General features: G+C 36.9%; 1 protein-coding gene across 6 annotated transcripts in view; it reads right to left on the bottom strand.

Moving 5' to 3' along the window:
* The window catches only part of LCOR (ligand dependent nuclear receptor corepressor), a 142399-nt gene that overhangs the window by 110601 nt on the left and 10178 nt on the right, over positions 1-21620 (bottom strand). Inside the window, exon 1 of one of the 6 annotated variants that reach the window (XM_032432374.1) lies at positions 17721-18780. The exons of the other annotated variants lie outside the window; for them this stretch is intronic. The gene's annotated coding sequence lies outside the window, so the exon portion shown is untranslated. Of the gene's footprint in view, positions 1-17720; positions 18781-21620 lie in introns of those variants that run through there. 6 annotated transcript variants of the gene reach the window in all.

Genomic DNA, 21620 nt, shown 5'->3' with positions numbered 1-21620 from the left:
TATTATGCTGATTATTGGGAAATCCAGAAAAATTAGGTAAAATCGTTAAGATATAGGCTAAGATGTTCCTGGAAAGCCAGCTAAAGTTTAAATTTTATCCTGAAGACAATGGGAGCCACTGAAAGACTTTTGACAGGACAATGGCAAGTGTTAGAAAATTTACACTGGCAGTGTGAATCAAAGACTGGATGGAATACAGACAGGCAAGAATCAAAAAGAATCTTTGATGACGGAAAATGCAAAAGTGATAAAAACTTTTAGGGGTGCCCACGTGGCTCAGTTGGTTAAGCGTCTGACTTCATTTCGGCTCAGATCATGATCTCATGATCTCAGGGTTGTGGGATTGAGCCCCACATAGGGCTACAGGCTGGACATGGAGCCTGCTTAAAATTGTCTCTCCCGAATCTTTAAAAAAAAAAAAGAAGGGGGGGGGCACCTGGGTGGCTCAGTCATTAAGCATCTGCCTTCGGCTCAGGTCATGATCCCAGGGTCCTGGGATCGAGCCCCGCGTCGGGCTCCCTGCTCAGCGGGGGGCCAGCTTCTCCCCCTGCTCATATTCTCTATCTCTGTGTCTTGAATGAATAAATAAAAAAATCTTTAAAAAAAAAAAAGGAAAAAAAATAAAAATAGAAATAAATAAATAAAAGATACCAGGTATCTAATAGCATGTATAGAGATATAAACAACAGTAAATATTCCTGGACTGCCTGTAATGCTTTCCATTTTAGTAAAGACACATCCAGTTAAGTAAATCATTTTCAACAAAATTATTTCAGGGTCACGAAATGCCCCATGTTCTCTTTTCCACAAGCAAGAGAGATTGATGAAAGCTCATGAATGTCTCTCAGAAGGCTGGTTTTCTAAACACTCCATGATGTAACACCAAAAGCTAAATTACGGCTATTGCTCCTGCTGGTACCCTAGCCCAGCTTCTCTAAAATTTCTGCAGGCTCATCAATACTTTTTACTGACACTGCAGTAATGGTGTGAGCCACATGTGCCCTAACAACAGAGTTCACACCTAATTCCAGCTATGTGGACTATCAGATATGGGATGTGAGGTAGCTACACAGAATGTGGGACAACTTCTGGAGGGCAAACTACAGAACCAGTTTACCGGCAGTTCTCATCTTAGGTGTTTTAGAGGTCAGAAGGATTGCTTTTTTGTGGCATGGACTACTTGGGTCCATTGGGGACTCCACCAAAAGTGACAAAACTTCCTATGGAGAAGGTGAATTGAAGACCATGGTTCTACCTTGAAGTCTATGGAGTGGCAGGTATTGTGACTGAAGTTACTGAATTGGCTTATTTGTTGTTTTTTATAGGGTATACCTCCTAAAAGCTGTTGTTCTTCCCCACCTGCAAGGAATCATTTCATGGTTCAATAAGAAAACAACTACTGTAGAAAAAGTCTACTTAGAAAAAGTCTAAAGTGACCTTTTTCTACTGATTCTTTAGAAAAATCTGAGACTATAAACCCCATATTACAATAAATCCTCCACAGATATCTATTTCTATCTTTACATTTATTGAAGAGCAAATATCAATTATATAATTATACATTACTTATATAAAAAATTCTCACAAATCAACAAAAAGATTAACTCAATTTTTTTTTTTTAATGGGCAAAAGACTTTTAGACCCTTCAAAATAGAACATATATGAAAAGTCCAATAGGCACATGAAAAGCCATCTTTAGTCATCAGGGAAATTAAAATACCACAACAAAACAATGAGATACCACTTTACAAATGTCAGAATTATCAAAATAGAAAAGACTGACAAAGACTGAAGAATCCTCTCCACCTACCACCCTTCTCTTCCTTCCCCTGGTTAAACACCAAATATCTGTGAGGATGCAGAGTAATTGATCCCTCCATACACTGTTGGAGAGGAATGTAAAGTGGAGATATCACCTCTTTGGAGAGCTGTTTGGCAGTTTCTTATGAAGTATGAATGTACATCTCTACCCTATAACCTGGCAACTCCATTCCTAGGTATTTACCCAAGGGAAATGAAAACAGACTTATATAAAAATGTTTATGGGGTAGCCTTATTTATAATAACCCCAAACTGGAAACAACTCAAATGTCCATCAGCAATGAACAGATTAAACAAATTGTAGTGTGTCCATACGATGGAATGCTACTCGGCAAAAGAATGAACTTATGTCCAGAATAGGCAAATCTCTACAAACAAAGTAAATTAGTCATTGTCCATTGTTGGGGAATGGAAAGTGAGAGGGACAAGACAAGGAGTGACTGCTAATTGGTATGGGTTCTTATCTATAAACAGAATATAACGATACCCACTGGGGTGATGAAAATGGTCTAAAATCTGATGATGTTAATGGCTGCACAACTTTGTGAATATAGTAAAAATCACTGAATTGTATACTTTAAAAGGGTGTACTATTTGCTATATAAATTATGTCTCAATAAATCCACTTAAAAAGGAATGAACAATAGTTCATTAACATAACACACACAAATATTATGTGTAAGCAAAAGAAGCCAGACACAAAAAAGTACACGCTGTATGATTCCTTTTATATGAAATGCAGATGCAGGTAAAACTAACTGAAGGTGACAGAAGTCAGTTATTGCAGTAATGAGCAACTAGCTGGAGCAGAACATAAGTAAACTTTATAGGAGGCGCAACTGTTCTATATCTTGTTTTGGAGGGGATGTACACAATTGTCAAAATTTAAGAGCTTTAACTTTTAATTATATTTCAATAAAAAAGGTAGCAAAAAAAAAGAATCACCATTTGAACTTGGAAATAAAAGAGGCTAAAAAACTAAGAGTACCTGACAAAGAATGCCTTCATCCTTCCCCAGCAGGAGTGGATTGTACAGATGTCCATTTACAGAAATATCCAGAGCCTGAGTACACTGTCTTTTCTTTCCATAAGATTTAATAATAACCTCATTTGGTGTTCCACACCCCTCTAATTTTCACATATCAGTTTACTTAAGTTTTAAAAAATACTTGCAGAATATTCCACAGCCAAAACTAAGCCTTGTTAAAGCACATTTAAGTGCCACCAAGTGGTGAGAAAGAAGTATATTTTTATATAAACCAGATCCTAGGAGGAAAACCAAAGTCTACTTTTTCTTTTTCTGTCTTCTGAAAACATATTCTGATACCCTGTCTAGAAGAACCCTCTCCACCTACCACCCTTCTCTTCCTTCCCCTGGTTAACTCATATTCACTTTCACCTCTGTCAAATGAAAATTTTTCTTAGAAATTCTTCTGATTTTCTATTATTCCAATCAGCCCACCTCTACAAACACAATCACACACACGCACATACACACATACACACAGAACCACATCTCTTTTCAGAGCTCTTTTTTTTTTTTTTTTTTTTTTAAAGATTTTATTTATTTATTTGACAGAGAGAGACACAGAGAGAAGGAACACAAGCAGCAGGGGTGGGAGAGGGAGAAGCAGGCCTCCCGCTGAGCAGGGAGCCCGATGCGGGGCTCGATCCCAGGACCCCGGGACCATGACCTGAGCCGAAGGCAGACGCTTAACGACTGAGCCACCCAGGCGCCCCTCTTTTCAGAGCTCTTATCTTGTGTAGTTATAGGTTCTTCATATGATTAATGTCCCTATTTCTCCCATTAGAGTCTAAGTGCCACACAAACAGGAACAGTATACTAGAGTAAGTTAAAAACACAATTCAACCAAACCATCTAAACAGAGATTGTCCCCAAAGCAAAGAGGCTATCCTTGCTTGAGAAATCCATTATAAGTCAATATACATTTATTTGACAGAAACATTTATTTTGGATCAGTATCTGTGAGTCACTGAATATCTACTTCCTTGTCAACTTGGCTCTTAGAATATAGGCTTTCCTCTGAGTCATAGAGTTCTACGCTTATTTTGCCTGTTGATCCCTTAACTGAGCACATGTATTCTTATCTTTAATTTCTGTTGTGTATTTTACTATGTTTCTCCTGTAGCTTCTAAGATACCAAATTTTAAGACATTAAACAATGTTCATAAACTACTGTCAAGACCATATCTAATGGTATTTATAGCTGTAGAAACGTAACTGCTTAGGGACAGGGGTTTCAGTTCGGAATGCAAAGTGACATTACCACCCAAAAGTTCAAAAGAGTTCTTCTAACATTCAAGTAAACACAATATCAACACAGAAATAATGAAGAGCCAAAAAGAACAGCTAACAATAGGCAAGTTGGAGACGAAAACAGCATAGATACACTAAATAAAAGCAAAAACATTTATTTTTTTTTAAGATTTTATTTATTTATTTGACAGAGAGACACAGCGAGAGAGGGAACACAAGTAGCGAGAGTGGGAGAGGGAGAAGCAGGCTTTCCACTAAGCAGGGAGCCCGATGCGGTGCTCAATCCAAGGACCTTGGGATCATGACCTGAGCCGAAGGCAGACACTTAACAACTGAGCCACCCAGGTGCCCCAAAGCAAAAACATTTATAGAAATCAACTTATGCCAACTAGATAAGGTCTGTACTTTAGCAAATGCCCACAGGAAATACAAAAGAAGGCCTTTTGGTAAAATTTGAATATTTTTCTACAATCCTCTGAAGAACTTTATTTATTTATTTAAAGATTTATTTATTTATTTGACAGAGAGAGACACAGTGAGAGAGGGAACACAAGCAGGGGGAGTGGGAGAGGGAGAAGCAGGCTTCCCACTGAGCAGGGAGCCCGATGCAGGGCTCGATCCCAGGACCCTGGGATCATGACCTGAGCCGAAGGCAGATGCTTAACGACTGAGCCACCCAGGCACCCCTTTCTGAAGAACTTTAAATAAGAAACTGTGTAATACCAATCTATGCTTTCTTGAAAAGGGTGGAGAAGGCACACTCAGAAAAACCCGGAAGGCTATGCTGTGCCAATTACACACTGCAGCCCTCCTAAAGCTATAACAAAGCAACTGAACTTTCAGAATCAATTCTGTAAGAACCAATTCTGAATATGTGAAAATTCCTGAGTTGGAGAAAAAGGACCCTTGATATAGCTATGGGGATATAGATATTCTCCTAATGACTGCTATCCTACAATAATGGAGGAGCTACAAAATTGTATCACCCATGTAGAGGGCAATTTGGCAATATCTAGCAAAATTACAAATGTATTTTACCCCTTACCTCAGCAATACCATTTCTAAAAGGAATGTATCCTACAGATACCAGCACACATACAAAATAACTTATGTACAATATTATTCACTGCAGGATGGTTAGCAACAAGTGAAAACTCAGATGTTCAATAATCAAGTTAAACATATTATAGCATATCCACACAATGGAATCCAATGCAGTTGTGAAAAAGAATGAGAATGCTCTCTATATACAGATATAGAAAGATAACTAAAACATATAAAGAGAAAAAAAGTACAGAAAAAGTCTTTTCTATATACTGTTGTATGTAAGAAAATAGAAAAAGAAAAATATTAACATCTGCTTTTATTTTTATAAAGAAACGCTAAAAGAATACATAATATAAACGGTTAGAGGAAGCAAGTAAAACTAGAGTAGATGGAGCATGGCCGAAGCAATACTTGGCATTGTATACTTAAATGTGAGTTTTGAATTGAGAAAATATTACTAGACTTAAAATAAGGTATACTACTGTCAAAAATATTTATAATGAAAATTATGAGTGCCTGCCTGGCTCAGTCGCTAAAGCATGCTACTCTTGACCTAGGGGTCATGAGTTTAAAACCCACATTGGGTGGTGTATAGCTTACTTTAAATAAATAAATAAATAGAAACAGATAATTTATTTAAAAAATTTGGGATGCCTGGGTGGCTCAGTCGGTTAAGCGTCTGCCTTCAGCTCAGGTCATGATCCCAGAGTCCTGGGATCTAGCCCTGCATCGGGCTCCTTGCTCAGCGGGGAGCCTGCTTCTCCCTCTGCCTGCCGCTCCCCCTGCTTGTATTCTCACGCTCTCTTGCTCTCCCTCTCCGGCAAACAAATAAATAAAATCTTTAAAAAAAATAGTAATTGTACTGCATGCAACATTATTAGTTTAAGACAGGACATTTTCTTCACTTATTGTTCCTATTTCATTTTAGTGAATATGGGGGGGGATATATATTTAAAAGTGCTTGCATAGTTTCCCCAATTTTCCAATAGTTTTAAGTTCCTTAAAGTAATTAATTTTTATACAAAGGTTCTGAGTAAGAATTACAGTACCTACAGAAAATATCCACTTACTACAAATTAGAAACTTCTACATGGATGTTCAAAAGATCTTATTTTCTTTTTCGAAGTTTAACCAAACTCTGGAGGTATTATCTGACTCTCGCAGTTTGCAGAAAATGAAAAAGAGCCCAGAAATACTGTTCAAGCTACTCAAGTTTTTTTTAGTATCACTAAAATACTAACTGTTCCCACCCTGATAACCAGTTGCCCTAAGACATATTCTTTTTTTCATGTTCAAGCTACTAGAACATATTTACTCTGGGTGTTTCACTTTAATTATTTCTACTCCTGATTCTCACATGGCGCTGTGCTATTTGGGAGTCAAACACATTGAGAAATAATGTTTAGCTGTACATCCATAAGGACAGTGGCTTCAGCTAAACTACAAACTACAGACTCTGAAAAATGTAGAGGTCAATAAACACAATCAATTACAAAGTACCACCTCACATTATGGATACAATGAAATTCTAACAAAATATATTTTCAAATGTCAAACCCATAAATTTCAAAGGCATCCGAAATCCCCAAAAAAGCCACTTAAAATGTAAAAGGTATTCATGGGGAAAACTTATGGTCAGCATTTTATTTTAAGAAGATGGGCTGCGGGGCATCTGGCTGGCTCAATCAGAACAGCATGCAACTCAATCCTGGGGTCATGAGATCAAGCCCCATGTTGGGTATAGCGACTATTAAATAAACAAAACTTAAAAAAAAAATGGGCTGAATAAAAAAAATTTTGTAAGTACCAAATATGTTTTACATTAGTTTTCTAGAGTTGCTGAATTTTACCACATACTACCACAAACTAGGTGGCTTAAAACAACAGAAATATATTCTCTTGCAGTTCTGGAGACTGACAAGAAGGCAGAAATCAAGATGCTGGCAGGGCTATTCTCACCCCAAACGCTAAGGAAGAATCCTTCTTTGTCTCATTGTAGCTTCTGGTGGTTGTCAGCAATCCCTGGCATTCCTTGGCTTATGGCCACATAACTCCAATCTCTACCTGTATCCAAATTTCCCCCTTTCTATTAAAAACACCAGTTACTGGATTAGGTCCCACTCTAATCTAGTATGACTTCATCTTAACTTGACCCAACTGTAAAGACCCTATTTCCAAGTAAAGTCACATTCAAAGATACTGGGAATTAAGACTTCAACATATCTTTTTGCAGAACACAATTCAACTCAACATAGTCCAAATCAGTCAATTTCTTCAAAAGTAGATCTAGATTCATATATGGAATATTTATATATTTTGCCTAACCTGAACCCATTTCCCTTTCTTAGGGAATAGCATCTGATTTTTTTTTTTTTTTTTGAAGAATCAATCTGCTCCTCCCTCAAGCCTTAAGAGAGGGCTGATCTTAAGCCTCTCTCCAAAACCAGGCACATGTCCTTGGTCAGATCAGAGGATCACTCCTCTAGCCTTAGAGGACTGTGACTGTTCAGGGATAGGCCACACGACCCAAGCCTGGCATTCCATCCACCAATTTGACTGGTGCTATACAGATAAACACATGTGGACTCTAAGAATTATATAAGTCTAGAGCTGCTACTGATCATCTTTACCATCATACCTGAAGAAGGAAACCAAAATTGAAAAAGAATGCTTAGAGGGTGGCTGGGTGGCTCAGGGGGCTAAGCAGCTACCTTTGGCTCAGGTCATGATCCCAGCATCCTGGGATGGAGCCCCACATCAGGCTCCCTGCTCAGTGAGGAGCCTGCTTCTCCCTCCCCTTGCTCTTGTGCTTTCACTTGAGCTCACTCTCAAACAAAATGTGAAAAAGTATGCTTAGAAAGGGAGATAAGGATACATTCCTGATGACATCAAACTTCTTATTCCACTTACATAAAATCCTACCTATAGGGGCGGCCTGGGTGGCTCAGTCGGTTAAGCGGCTGCCTTCAGCTCAGGTCATGATCCCAGGGTCCTAGGATCGAGCCCCACATCCGGCTCCCTGCTCAGCAGAGAGCCTGCTTCTCCCTTTCCCTCTGCCTGCCGCTCTGCCTACTTGTGCTATCTCTCTGTCAAATAAATAAATTAAAAAAAAAAAAAAAAATCCTACCTATAGCTTTATCCTGTGAACTTCCCAGTTTTCTGAGCTTGCAATAGAAAGAGTCCTGATACATACAGCAGAACACTGCAAAGTACCATATGATTGAAAACAGGGCTTCATTTTTTTTTTTCAGATTATTTTCTCAAACTTGGCAAAGAGATAGGAAAAGCCAGTAGAAAAAAAATAGTTTGTATCCACTTCCATTCCCTAACCACCAGGGCATCTTCCAAGAAGGATTTTAGAATCTGTAAGTTACAAACAAATTCATTCATGCTTGTTAAAGTATGGATCTGTGAGCTCCTTATAGCAAAACATGAACAATATAAAGAACTCTCAGAATTATAAAAACCAAAGTACCAGTATCTAAAAAAAAAAAGCATTAATAAAATCTTTTCCTCCTTAATGCCATTCCACATCACCACCATCCCTATAAAGCAATGTCAGTCCTAGATCAACAAATGATGACAAAGTCATACTGAAGTATCTCTTTCTCTCCACATCACCACTTTGAGAACATTCACGACAGTCTTGCACTTTAATATGATCATTGTCCATGTTTCGTTTGTTTCTATCTCAAGCAAACTGTGTCACACACATATTACATTAATATATGTCCCCAGATTACTGGAAAAACCATCAACATCTTATACTCTTACATAATCTAAACGCTCTTTCTTAACCTACAGCCCACCTCCAACTTTTACCCATTTATCTCTTGGAAATTCCCAGCCCTTTCCTATCTTTTTGCTGGTACTTCAGAAATTTCAAATACACACATTCTGAGCAAAAGGGAAAAAAATTACATTTTGAAATAAGACAAAATTTAAAAATATGTTTCACCTATTAAAGGCTGGGTTTCACTAGTGTCTCCACACAATTCACAAACATAGAAAACTAGTTCTTTATATCTCATATAATACAGTGGTTCTCAAAGGGGCAACTTCTCCCACCCAATCGCCTTTAAAAATCACTGCGTTAAAGCCATTAAGGGTACCATATATTGTGTCCAAAATATCTACTTCCCAAAAATAAGCGAGAAAAAACTTATGGGGGGAAATTAAAAATATAACTTACATGTTTATAACCACGTGAAAGCGTACAGACTCTGAAGTCAGACTATCCCAAATCCAAACCACCAGTTCTATCACATTTGTGAATTATTTAATCATTAATCATTTTTGTAAGATTTTATTTATTTGACAGAGGGATAGAGAGAGCCAGAGAGCACAAGCGGGGGGGGGGGGGGGAATGGCAGAGGGAGAGAGAGAAGCAGGCTCCCCGAGGAGCAGGGAGCCTGATGTGGGACTCGATCCCAGGCCCCTGGGATCATGACCTGAGCCAAAGGCAGACATTAACCAACTGCGCCACCCAGGTGCCCATCATTAATTTTTCTAATTGTTTCTTCATAGAAAGACTAGAAAGACTCAACAACAAACTAAATGAAGCAGAGGAATGCAGAAGTCAATCTGAAGACAAGGCACCAAAAAAAAAAACCCAAAAAAACACCTCACTCTTTGCAAGTTGACTGTATATATTAAATGAGAAAAACAGCTGTTAGGCACATACTCTGTGGTTGACAAATACCTATTACCACAAATATTCATATGAAAAAGTGAAAACTGATGCTTTCTACTTTGGCCCCAATTCTTCATCCCTCTCTCTATATATAATCCCTTTGTCAGGTAACTTTATAATACCCTCCCACCATGACTCTGGGCTCAATTGTGTAACCTGCTTTAGCCAATGAGATATCAGCAGACATTACACAAGCAGTAGCTTGAAAAAGTGCTTCCTTATTTCTGTTTTCTACCTTTCCACAAATCTTTACTGGGCATCCACTGTGTACCAGTCACTCTGCCAAGTACTCAAAATATAAAGAAGAACATGACATGGTCACTGAATTCAAGGGTCTCTCGAACTAGAAGAGGTACAGTACAATTGGAGAAAGAAAGGGAAGGAGATAAAGTAGTATAATAATAATTGCACATTAAAAAAAGAGTGACTTATATTTTGTGGTAAGAGGACTTGAGGGATTAGGGTGGAGAATGGGCAGGATATAGAGAGTTGAAAGTAAAGTAGTAGGCTGGATCAGGTATCTTGGAGCATCTTACATACTGGTTAAAGTACCCTTATCTTATATGTCTGTGGTTTCCAAACTTCAGTGTATCCATGAGTCACTTGGGATATGTTAGAAATACAGATTCCCATGCCTTCCCTAAGATTTGGAATCAGCAGATCTGGAGTAGGACACCAAATTTTCAATTTACTATCCAAGCATACTTTTAAACTGTTGGAAATGGAAGAAAAATATGATAGGCTGCTTGGATAAGCACAAAGGTTTGGGAGACAACCAAGAGCTGAGGCAGGGTTGAACAACAGGGTTCATCTGCTACATGAGGCTTCTTCAAGACTAGGAGACGTGGTTCTTTCATGTAATGTATAAAAACCACCCAGAGGGGTGCCTGGGTGGCTCAGTCAGTTAAGCATCTGCCTTTGGCTCAGGTCATGATCCCGGGATCCTGGGATCAAGCTCCGCATCGGGCTCCCTGCTCAGCGGGGAGTCTGCTTCTCCCTGTGCCCCCCTCCCCCGCTCACACTCTCTCACTCACTTTCTCTCTCTCAAATAAGTAAATAAAACCTTAAACAAAACAAAAACACAGAGAGTCAAGCAAAATGAAAACACAGAGGAATATGTTCCAAACAAAACAACAGGTAAAACCTCAGAAAAAAACCTTAATAAAACAGAGATAAGTAACATTTACATGGTAGAGATTTCAAAGTAATAGTCATAAAGACGCTCAACTGAACTGGGGAGAAGAATGAACACAGTGAGAACATCAACAAAGAGAAGAAAATAGAAGTACCAAATAAAAATTATGGAGCTCAAGAATACAAATAATTGAACTAAAAAAATACACTAGAAATACTCAACAACAAACTAAATGAAGCAGAGGAATGGAAAAGTCAATCTGAAGACAAGGCAGTGGTACTCACCAACCAGAGCAGCAAAAAGAAAAAAAAATTAAAAAGTAAACAGCACAAGTGACTTATGAACAAAAATCAAACAAACTAACATTCACATAATAGAGCTCCCATAAGAAGAAACAAAGGAGCAGAAATTTTAGTTGATGAAATCATGGCCGTAAACTTCCCTAACCTGGGGAAGGAAATAGACATCCACATCCAGGAAACCCAGGGAGTTCCAAGTAAGACAAACCAAAAGAGACCCACACCAGGACGTATTATAATTGAAATGTCAAAAGTTAAAGACAAAAAAAGAAACTATTAAAAGCAGCAAGAGAAAAACAACTTGTTATGTACAAGGAAACACCCAGCAGATTTCTCAGCAGAAACTTTGGAGACCTGAAGAAAGTAGCATGATATATTCAAAGTACTGAACGAAAAAAACTTCAAACCAAGAATACTCTACCCAGCAAAGTTATTGTTCAGAAGTGAAGGAGAGATTAAGAGTTTTTCAGACAAGCCAAAGCTAAAGGAATTCACCACTCAACTGGTCTTACAAGAATTGCTAAAGGGATTTCTTAAAACTGAAAAGAACAGGTGCTAATGAGTAACAAGAACACATATGCTAATGAATAACAAGAACATATGAAAGGATAAATCTCACTGGAAAGGTAAATATATAATGAAGGTAATGGACTAATCACTTTTAAGGCTAATATAAAGATTAAAAAGCAGAACCCGTAAAAATAACTAAGATTACAATAATTAAAGGATAAACAAGAAAAAAGAAGATGTAAAATGTGACATCAAAAACAAAATGTTGGGGGAACCTGGGTGGTTCAGTTGGTTGAGCGTCCCGACTCTTGATTTTGGCTCAGGTCATGATCTCAGGGTTGTGAGATCAAGCCCTGTGTCAGGCTCTGCACTCAACAAGAAGTCCGCTTGTCCCTCTCCCTCTGCTCTTCCCCCTGCTTGTGTATGCTCTCTCTCAAACAATGAATAGTTAAATAAATAAAATCTTTTAAAAAATGTTGGAGAGGAATAATAACGTTGAGCTTTAAAATGAGATCAAACTTCTGCTATCAATTTAAAATAGGTTTATATGTAAGCTTCATGGTAACCACAAAGCAAAAACTTATAGTAAATACACAAAATATAAAGAGAAAAGAATATAAACATATCACTAAAGACAGACATGAACTCACAAGAGAGCAAGAGAAGAAAAAAGGAACAGAGAGGAACTACAAAAATAGCCAGAAAATGATTAACAAAATGGCAACAAGCACATACCTACTGGTAGTTGCTTTAAATGTAAATGGGCTAAATTCTCCAATCAAAAGACAAAGAGTGGATGAATGGGGAAAAAAAAAAAAAAAAAAGACCCATCTCTATACTTTGTACAAAAGACTCACTTCAGACACACACACATTGAAAGATGGAACAAGATATTCTTTGCAAATGGAAACCAAAAGAAAGTGGAGTAGCTATACTTACATCAGACAAAACATTTTAAAACAAAGGCTGTGGTAAGAGACAAAGCAGAATGTTACAGAACGATAAAAGGGTCAATCCAACAGGAAGATAAAACATTTTGAATATTTATGCACTCAGGGCATCTGGGTGGCTCAGTCAGTTTAGTGTCCCACTCTTGGTTTCAGCTAAGGTCATGATCTCAGGGTCCTGAGATTCAGCTCCCCACTCGGCACAGAATGTGCTTGAGATTCTATCCCTCTCCCTCTACCCCTCCCCCAACTCATGCCCGTGCCCTCTCTCTAAAATAAATAAAAATCTTAGGTCACCTGGGTGGCTCACATGATCCCAGGGTCCTGGGATCGAGCCCCACATTGGGCTCCCTGCTTGGCGGGAAGCCTGCTTCTCCCTCTCCCACTCCCCCTGCTTGTGTTCCCTCTCTCGCTGTGCTCTCTGTCAAATAAATAAATAAAATCTTAAAAAAAAATAAATAAAATATTTTAAAAAAATTTATGCACTCAACATAGGAGCACCTAAATATATAAAGCAAATACTAACACACCTAAATCAAAAATAAACAGCAATACAATAATGACAGGGGACTTTAATAACCTACTTACATCAATGGATAGATCAGACACACAAAATCAGTAAAAAACACTGGTCTTAAAGCAAACATCAGACCAGATAGGCTTAACAGATATTTAGAGAACATGCCATCCAAGAGCAACAAAATATACATTATTTTCAAGTGCATATAGATCCAAGATAGATTACGTGACAGATCATTTCCCAAGATAAACCACAAAACAATTATTAATAAATTTAAGAGGACTGAAATCGTATCAAGCGTCATTTCCAACCACATGGTATGATACCAGAAACTACACAAAGCTGGAAAATTCACAAATACGTGGAAATAAAACCACATGCTACTGAACAACAAATGGGTCAAAAGAAATCAAAAGAGAAATTGGGGTGCCTGGGTGGCTCAGTTGGTTAAGCGTCTGCCTTCGGCTCAGGTCATGATTCCAGAGTCCTGGAATCGAGCCCCACGTTGGGCTCCCTGATCAGTAGGGAGTCTGCTTCTCCCTCTGCCCCTCTCCCTGCTTGTGTGCTCATGCGGGCACTCTGTCATTCTCTCTCCCTCTCAAGTAAATAAATAAAATCTGTAAAAAAAAAAAAAAAAAAAAAAAAAAGAGAGAGAGAAATTAAAAAAATACCTTGACAAAGAGAAAATGAAAATGTAAGAAACCAAAATTTATGGGATGCAGTAAAAGAAATTCTAAGAGAGAAGTTCATAGTGACAAATGCCTACCTCAAGAAACAAGTATCAAACAACCTACTGTACGGCTCATAAAGAAGATAAAGAACAAAGCCCAGAGTTAGTAGAAGGAAGGAATTAATAAAGATTAGAGCAGAAATTAATGAAATAGAGACTAAAAAGACACCAGAGGAAAAAAAGAAATCAATGAAATGAAAAGCTGGTTCCTTGAAAAGATAAACAAAATTGACAAACCTGTAGCTACACTCACCAAGAAAGAGAGGACTCAAAATCAGAAAGAGAGAGAAGAAAGAGATGTTATAACTGATACCACAGAAACACAAAGGATCATAAGAGACTGCTATGAACAATTATATGCCAACTGGACGACCTAGAAGAAATCGATAAATTTCTACAAACATACACCTACCAAAACTGAATCATGATGAAATAAAAAATATGAACAGACTGATTACTAGTAAGGAGACTGAATCAGTAATCAATAACCTCCCAATGAACAAATTCCAAGACCACAGAGTTTCACTGGTGAATTCTACCAAACATGCAAAAAAGAATTAACACCAATCCTTCTCAAACTCCTCCAAAAGACAGAAAAGGAGGAAACTCTTCTAAACTCATTTTAGGAGACCAGCACTACCCTAATAACCAAAACCAAGCAAGATACCACAAGAAAAGAAAACTACAAGCTAACACCCTGACACACAGACATACAAAAATCCTCAACAAAATATTAAGAAACCCAAAGCAATACTACATTGAAAGTATTATTCACCATGATCAAGTGTGACTTACTTCAGGTTTGCAAGGATGGCTCAACATCTATAAAATCAGTCAATGCGACACACTACAGTAACAAAATGAAGGATAAAAATCATATCATCTCTACAGATGCAGGGAAGGCACTGGACAAAATTCAACAACCATTTATGATAAGAACTCTCAATAACATGCCTCACCATAATAAAAGCCATATATGACAAGCCACCTACTAATTTCATACTCAATGGTGAAAAGCTGAAAGCTTTTTCTCTAAGATCAGGAACAAGACAAAGATGCCCACCCACTGTTACCACTTTTATTCAACATAGTATTAGAAATCCTAGTCAGAACAATTAAGCAAGAAAAAGAAATAAAGGGCAAATTGGAAAGGAAGAAATAAAACTATCACTATTTGCAGATAACACAGTATTACATAAAGAGAATTCTGAAGATTCCATCAAAACAGTATTAGAATAAATGAATTCTGTAAGGTTGCAAGATACAAATACACAAAAATCTGTTGCATTTATATACACAAAAAATAAACTACCAAAAAGAAATGAAAACAATCCCACTTCCAACTGCACCAAAAAGAATAAAATGCTTAGATATAAACTTAACCAAGAGGATGAAATATCTGTATATTGAAAACAAGACACTGATGAAAGAAACTGAAGCAAGACACAAATAAATAGAAAGATAGTCCATGCTCCTGACTGGAAAAGTTACTATTGTTAAAATGTCCACACTACCCAAGTCAATATACAGATCCAATGCAATCCTTACCAAAATTCCAATGGCATATTTCACAAAAACAGAATAATCCTAAAATTTGTATGGAACTATAAAAGACCCTGAGGAGCCAAACCAATCTTGAGAAAGAAGAATACACCTGGAGACATCATGCTCCTTGATTTCGAACTATACTACAAACTATTAGTGATTAAGACAGTATTGTAGTGGCATAAAAACAGACACACAGATCAGAGGAACAGAACAGAGCCCAGAAATAAACCCACGCATATATGGTCAATTTATGACAAAGGAGCCAAGAATATACAATGGGGAGAGGACAGTCTCTTCAATAAATAGTATTAGAAAAACTGGACAGCCACATGCAAAAAAATGAAATTTGACACTATCCTACACCATACACAAAAATTAACTCAAAATGGATTAAAGATCTGAACATAAGATCTGAACCACAAAACTCCTAGAAGTAAACAAAGGCAATAAGCTCTTTGACATCAGTCTTGGTAATGATTTTTTTTTTTTAATCTGACACCAACAGCAAAAACAACAAAAGCAAAAATACACAAGTTGGACTATATCAAACTAAAAAGCCTCTGCACAGCAAAGGAAACCATCAACAAAGTGAAAAGGCACCTGAATGGGAGAAAATATTTGCAAATGATGTGTCTGAAAATGGGCTAATATCAAAAATATATAAAGAATTCACCAATCAAGGGCGCCTGGGTGGCTCAGTTGGTTAAGCGACTGCCTTCGGCTCAGGTCATGATCCTGGAGTCCCTGGATCGAGTCCCGCATCGGGCTCCCTGCTCGGCAGGGTGTCTGCTTCTCCCTCTAACCCTCCCCCCTCTCATGCTCTCTCTCTCAAATAAATAAATAAAATCTTTTAAAAAAAAAAAAAAAAAAAAGAATTCACCAATCAAAAGCAAAAAATCTCCCCAAATAATCCAATTAGAAAATGGGTAGAAAATCTAGACAGACATTTTTCCAAAGAAGATATATAAATGGCTAACAGATACATGAAAAGATGTTCTACATCATTAATCATCAGGGAAATGCAAACGAAAACCACAATGAGCTATCACCTCACACCTGTTGGAATGGCTATTATCAACTAGAAATAAGTGTTTGCAAGGATGTGGAGAAAAGGGAACTCCTGTGCACTGTTGGTGGGAATGTAAACTGGTGCAGCCACCATGGAAAACAGTATTAGGAAAAAAAGAGAAACCACATTTACATTATATGAAATATACAGATTCAATTATCATTAGCTAAATGAGGCAAACTTTCTCCCACCTCGTGAGTATATAGCTACATATTCTTAGTGAGAAAAATTACATATTTTTACATGAGCGTGGGGAGCTACTGCCCATTCTTTATGTGTCCTGCTTTGTCCTTAAAGATGAATAAATAGCCTTTATTCTCATGAACATTTTATAAGGCAACCATCTTTGAGTACACTAGTTTAGTTCTCATGCCCCAATATATACAATATTTCCTAATATCATGTCAACTTTTCTCTCCTGAAATGCATGGGTCTATTCAACAATGCAAATCAACACAATAATTTTTCTCAAAATATTGTATTTAGAAGGCTCTCCAAGACCTTATTTTACAGGTAAGAAAACCAAGATGCAGAGATGAAGTATGTTTACTCAAAACCACACAGCTATAGTCATAGCTATACTAGAACCTAGTGCTCCTCCCCCAGGATTTTTCCCACTCTACACCACTGCCTAAGATGGGACTATTTTTTCTAAGAAAAAGTATGTGGTAGTTCTGTTGGCAAAAAGCATACAAACAAGTATTTTTGCCACCCTATCCTATAGAATGTAGCAATAAATGTGATAATGATGTGGAAATTGCCATCACCCAAACCATTACACAGATAAGCTGTAAATATATAAAAGTTTTGAAAAGACCAAACACAATGCAATTTAAATTCCAGAGAGAAGAATCATCGTTCTTTATTACAAAAATACTTAGACAAAACTATGTTATAATTTTAAGATTATATCTAAAAAGCAAATTCCGTCAATCAGCTTCTACGGATTTCTTTCAAGCGATCTATTATTTATTAAGCAAAGATAAAGGTCTTTGTTTCTTAGTCAATTCTCACAACCCTCCTACACAGTATTTACTATTAATACTATTTAATATAACAATGAACTAAAATTAGTTCTCTCTACATCCCATAGGTGGTAAAGTGTAAAGATAAAATTTGTACCCAGGTCTGCTTGATCCAAAGTCACATTTTGTTGTTGTTATATGCAAGTGCTTCCAGAATGGGCCTTAGAATGTGATGAACAACTGGAGAAATGATGAAAGGAATTAAAACTTGTGAATGCAAAATACATTTAACAACCTCTTCCATCCTATCAAGATACAATCTTTAAAGGGTTAGCTACCCATGGTTAATAATTGAAAAGCATACAAATTCATGTCTAAAATTATTTTTGTACATTATGTATTTTCTCTGCAAGTACAAATGTTCTTCACGTAACTTGGTGTTTTAAAAAGAAAAGGAAGACTCAATGGTTAATTTCAAGAAAGGTTGCAACTTTTAACTTTTTAAAAATTCATAAATGGACAAAAGTCAGAAGAGACAAAACTATTTGCATTGTATCAAAATAAAATTGTTTTACAGATTTAATATAAACAGTGATGCAAACAGAGCAAAAAACATCCACTAAAAAGTAAAAAGACTTCATTGAATATGTATGTTTCACTACTGAACTGTCTAATTAATGTCATTCTCTTAAGTATGATCACCACTATTTCCACTTCTAAAGTCTTTCCTATCTCCACGGGCTTCTGAAGATATCGGTTTCCCCCTAGACTAAAATCCAGGTATCCCCCACTTTTCAAAAGTTTGCATTACACCATCTCGCTTTTATAAAAAATGGCAAAAACTGAAACAGCGGTCAGCATTTGTTTCACAGCAAGCTGTTACAGAGGCAGTGTGCACCCTGAGCAGCTGGAGTGGCACCACCAGGCTCCTTCCCTTGAACTACACTCAGCATCAAGCCACCCTAACTTTGAACTGTGTCTGTGAGCATCTGTACTCTACCTCAATTTTTTTTCTTGCATCCATTAACAAGATGCATCCCAGGGTATCAGAAAAACCCAGGAGAGCTTATTTCTTGGGTCTGGGAATGTGCAAAATTTTTCCATATAAATAGTTGGTAATTGCTTCTTTGCTCTACGCCATTTCAGCTTACAGAAGGTTTCACAGAAATGCTCTACTTTCAGATAAGAGAAGAGAACCTGCATATGCATACATTTATTTTATAAGTTAATTCGGGGGTGGGGGGAATGGGTTAGCCTGGTGATGGGTATTAAAGAGGGCATGTACTGAATGGAGCACTGGGTGTTATATGCAAACAATGAATCATGGAACACTACATCAAAAACTAATGATGTAATATATGGTGATTAACATAACATAATAAAATAGAATTTAAAAAAAAGAATAAAGGAACCTAAATCTCCCTGATAACCAGTAAAAAAAAAAAAAAAAAAAAAAGTTAATTCAGTATACTTAATTTGATGCATTTCCAAACATATATCAATTTATTTTACACACACAAAAAGAAAGAAAAAGAAACACAAAGAAAAAATGGAGCTGTAGAGAATAGAGAAGAAAGATGAATGAAAACTGTACCATGAAAAAGCAATTTACTCATTCCTAAAAGAACATTCTTGGCAGAATCCTAGGCTGCATTATTGGACCAAACATCTGAAGATCCTGTATATATGCCATCTGAGAGCAAGCATCCTTTAAGCATCAAGTTTTAAAGTGTGCTACTTATTTCATACTCCAGTCAAATATAATAGCAACAGTTATCATTACTATTATTGCTTATACTTCTGTTCTTGAGTCACAAAAACCAGATGCTGATAGCAACATGATTTGACAATGGATCCTTCCTTTCAGTTTCTTAATACAGCCCTTATTCTTTACCTTTTTTACCTGCCAGTGGATATTCATATTCCTCAAACCAGTTGATCTCATCTGGATTACTTGTTAAACAGTGGTATGGACTGGGTGACTCAGGTACAATAATTACTAAAGGCATTTTTACCTTACCATCTTTATAGTTTTAAGAAATAATTTTTTAATGTCTGGGAGATAATAAACATTTTTTAATCATTTAAAAAGAGCAAACTTTCCACTTTTTCCAAAGTAAAATTTAAATCCTTAGAAAAGGAGAAAAGAGAAGGGTAAAAAATGTCTGGGTCATCAACATCTCTGGTTCCGTCTTTGCCACATCAGTTTATTTTTTTTTTAATCAGTGTGGCTATGTTAGAATAACTCTTCTCCGTTAATATACATTTTCTTGCCTTTTTTAAAAAAGGATTTACTTATCTGAGAGAGCAAGAGAGAGAGAGAGAACATGAGTGGGGAGGTGGGACAGAGGGAGAAGCAGACTCCCCGCTGAGCAGGGAGCCTGATGTTGGACTCAATCCCAGGATCCTGGGATCATGACCTGAGCCGAAGGCAGACGCTTAACCAACTGAGCCACCCAGGCGCCCCATTCTTGCTTTTAAAAGATCGAAATATGTGGATAATTTAATCTTCTTGGTAGTTTAACAGTCTTGACCAACACAACTCATTCGAGGTTGGACTGTAAACTAGGTGGCCTACTGTTTCCTAGAAAAATTAAGTCCCACAGTTTTATAGCTCCTGACAACTCCTACCTAGTCTTCTCACCTAATACGGAAAATTCTAGTTTCTCTTCTCTGTCTTTTGCCCATTTATGAATGTACTCTTGCCTTGCACCAATAAAATGTACTAATCTTTGATACAGTATATGTTATTTAAGATTAAACAGAAGTTCTTTGCCTAAGGCGAAAGGGGCCAAAAGGAATGTTATCTTTTAGATAAGATTATATGTTGGTAGCCATAGCAATGGGTCTTGAAACTGTTTTCAGCAGATATACATGTGGATTTCTGACTCTCTGCATATGTCTATTTATTTTAACATGCCAAAATTTATTTTAATAAACACAAGGAGCTATATATAGTAATAAACACACAAAAATTAGTTGTACAAGTCTCACATGGAAAATAGCTTTATCACTTCAATCATACTTCTTGTTCTTTTAAAAATGTCAATAAAGCAAAAATTCTAGTACCTCTTAAAAAAAATTGTTGGAAATTAACCCATATTATTTATCTTTATCCTGACTTAATCTCTTTCTAGAACAGAAACCAATCTAGATAAAGTAGCTAACACAGTATCATAAAAATATTATTGCCATAAGTAACTTAACCAATAGGTAAATAATAAGTAAAATTTTAGTACACTGGCCATTGAACATAGGTGATATATTAAACAAATCATTTCAACAGATGTATCAGTTGTATTAAACGCTCACAGAAAAATAACCAGCTTAGGGGCGCCTGGGTGGCTCAGTTGGTTAAGCGACTGCCTTCAGCTCAGGTCATGATCCTGGAGTCCCTGGATCGAGTCCCGCATCGGGCTCCCTGCTCGGCAGGGAGTCTGCTTCTCCCTCTGACCCTCCCCCCTCTCATGTACTCGCTCTCTCTCATTCTCTCGCTCTCAAATAAATAAATAAAATCTTTAAAAAAAAAAAAAAAAATAACCAGCTTAAAGGTTTTTTTAAACAGCAATTCCCAATGATTTATGGACTGCTTAATGCCTACACATAATTAAAATATCACTGTACTGTGATCAGGACAAGCTAATCAATTCTCATTTATACAAATTAAACTTTTTCCACTTCCTTACTAGCTGAATGAAAACTCACATAACCTAACACTTGTGATGAGATTAGTATTTATATCATTAATCATTCAATAAAAAAAAGCCTCATTTCAACACAGGGACAGAGTCACAAACATTTATGTTCCTCTCATTTTTTATACTTATTAGCAAAGGCAAGGAACTTCCCATTTTATTTTGATGGGAATTTGTCCCCATTACTTTTGTCACAACATCTTCCTATATCTATTACTGAAGAATTTTATCTAAGATCAGTGATGTCTGAATTACCAAACAGCATATTTTCTTTAAAGATTTTATTTTTAAGTAATCTCTATACCCAACGTGGGGCTCAAACTTACAACCCTAAGATCAAGAGTCGCATGCACTTCCAACTG

The sequence above is a fragment of the Phoca vitulina genome, unplaced genomic scaffold, assembly GCF_004348235.1.
Source record: "Phoca vitulina isolate PV1807 unplaced genomic scaffold, GSC_HSeal_1.0 scaffold48, whole genome shotgun sequence".
In the NCBI taxonomy this organism is placed as follows: Eukaryota; Metazoa; Chordata; class Mammalia; order Carnivora; family Phocidae; genus Phoca; species Phoca vitulina.
The sequence above is the reverse complement of the archived record's forward strand: the minus strand, read 5'-3'. Positions and strand labels throughout refer to the sequence as shown.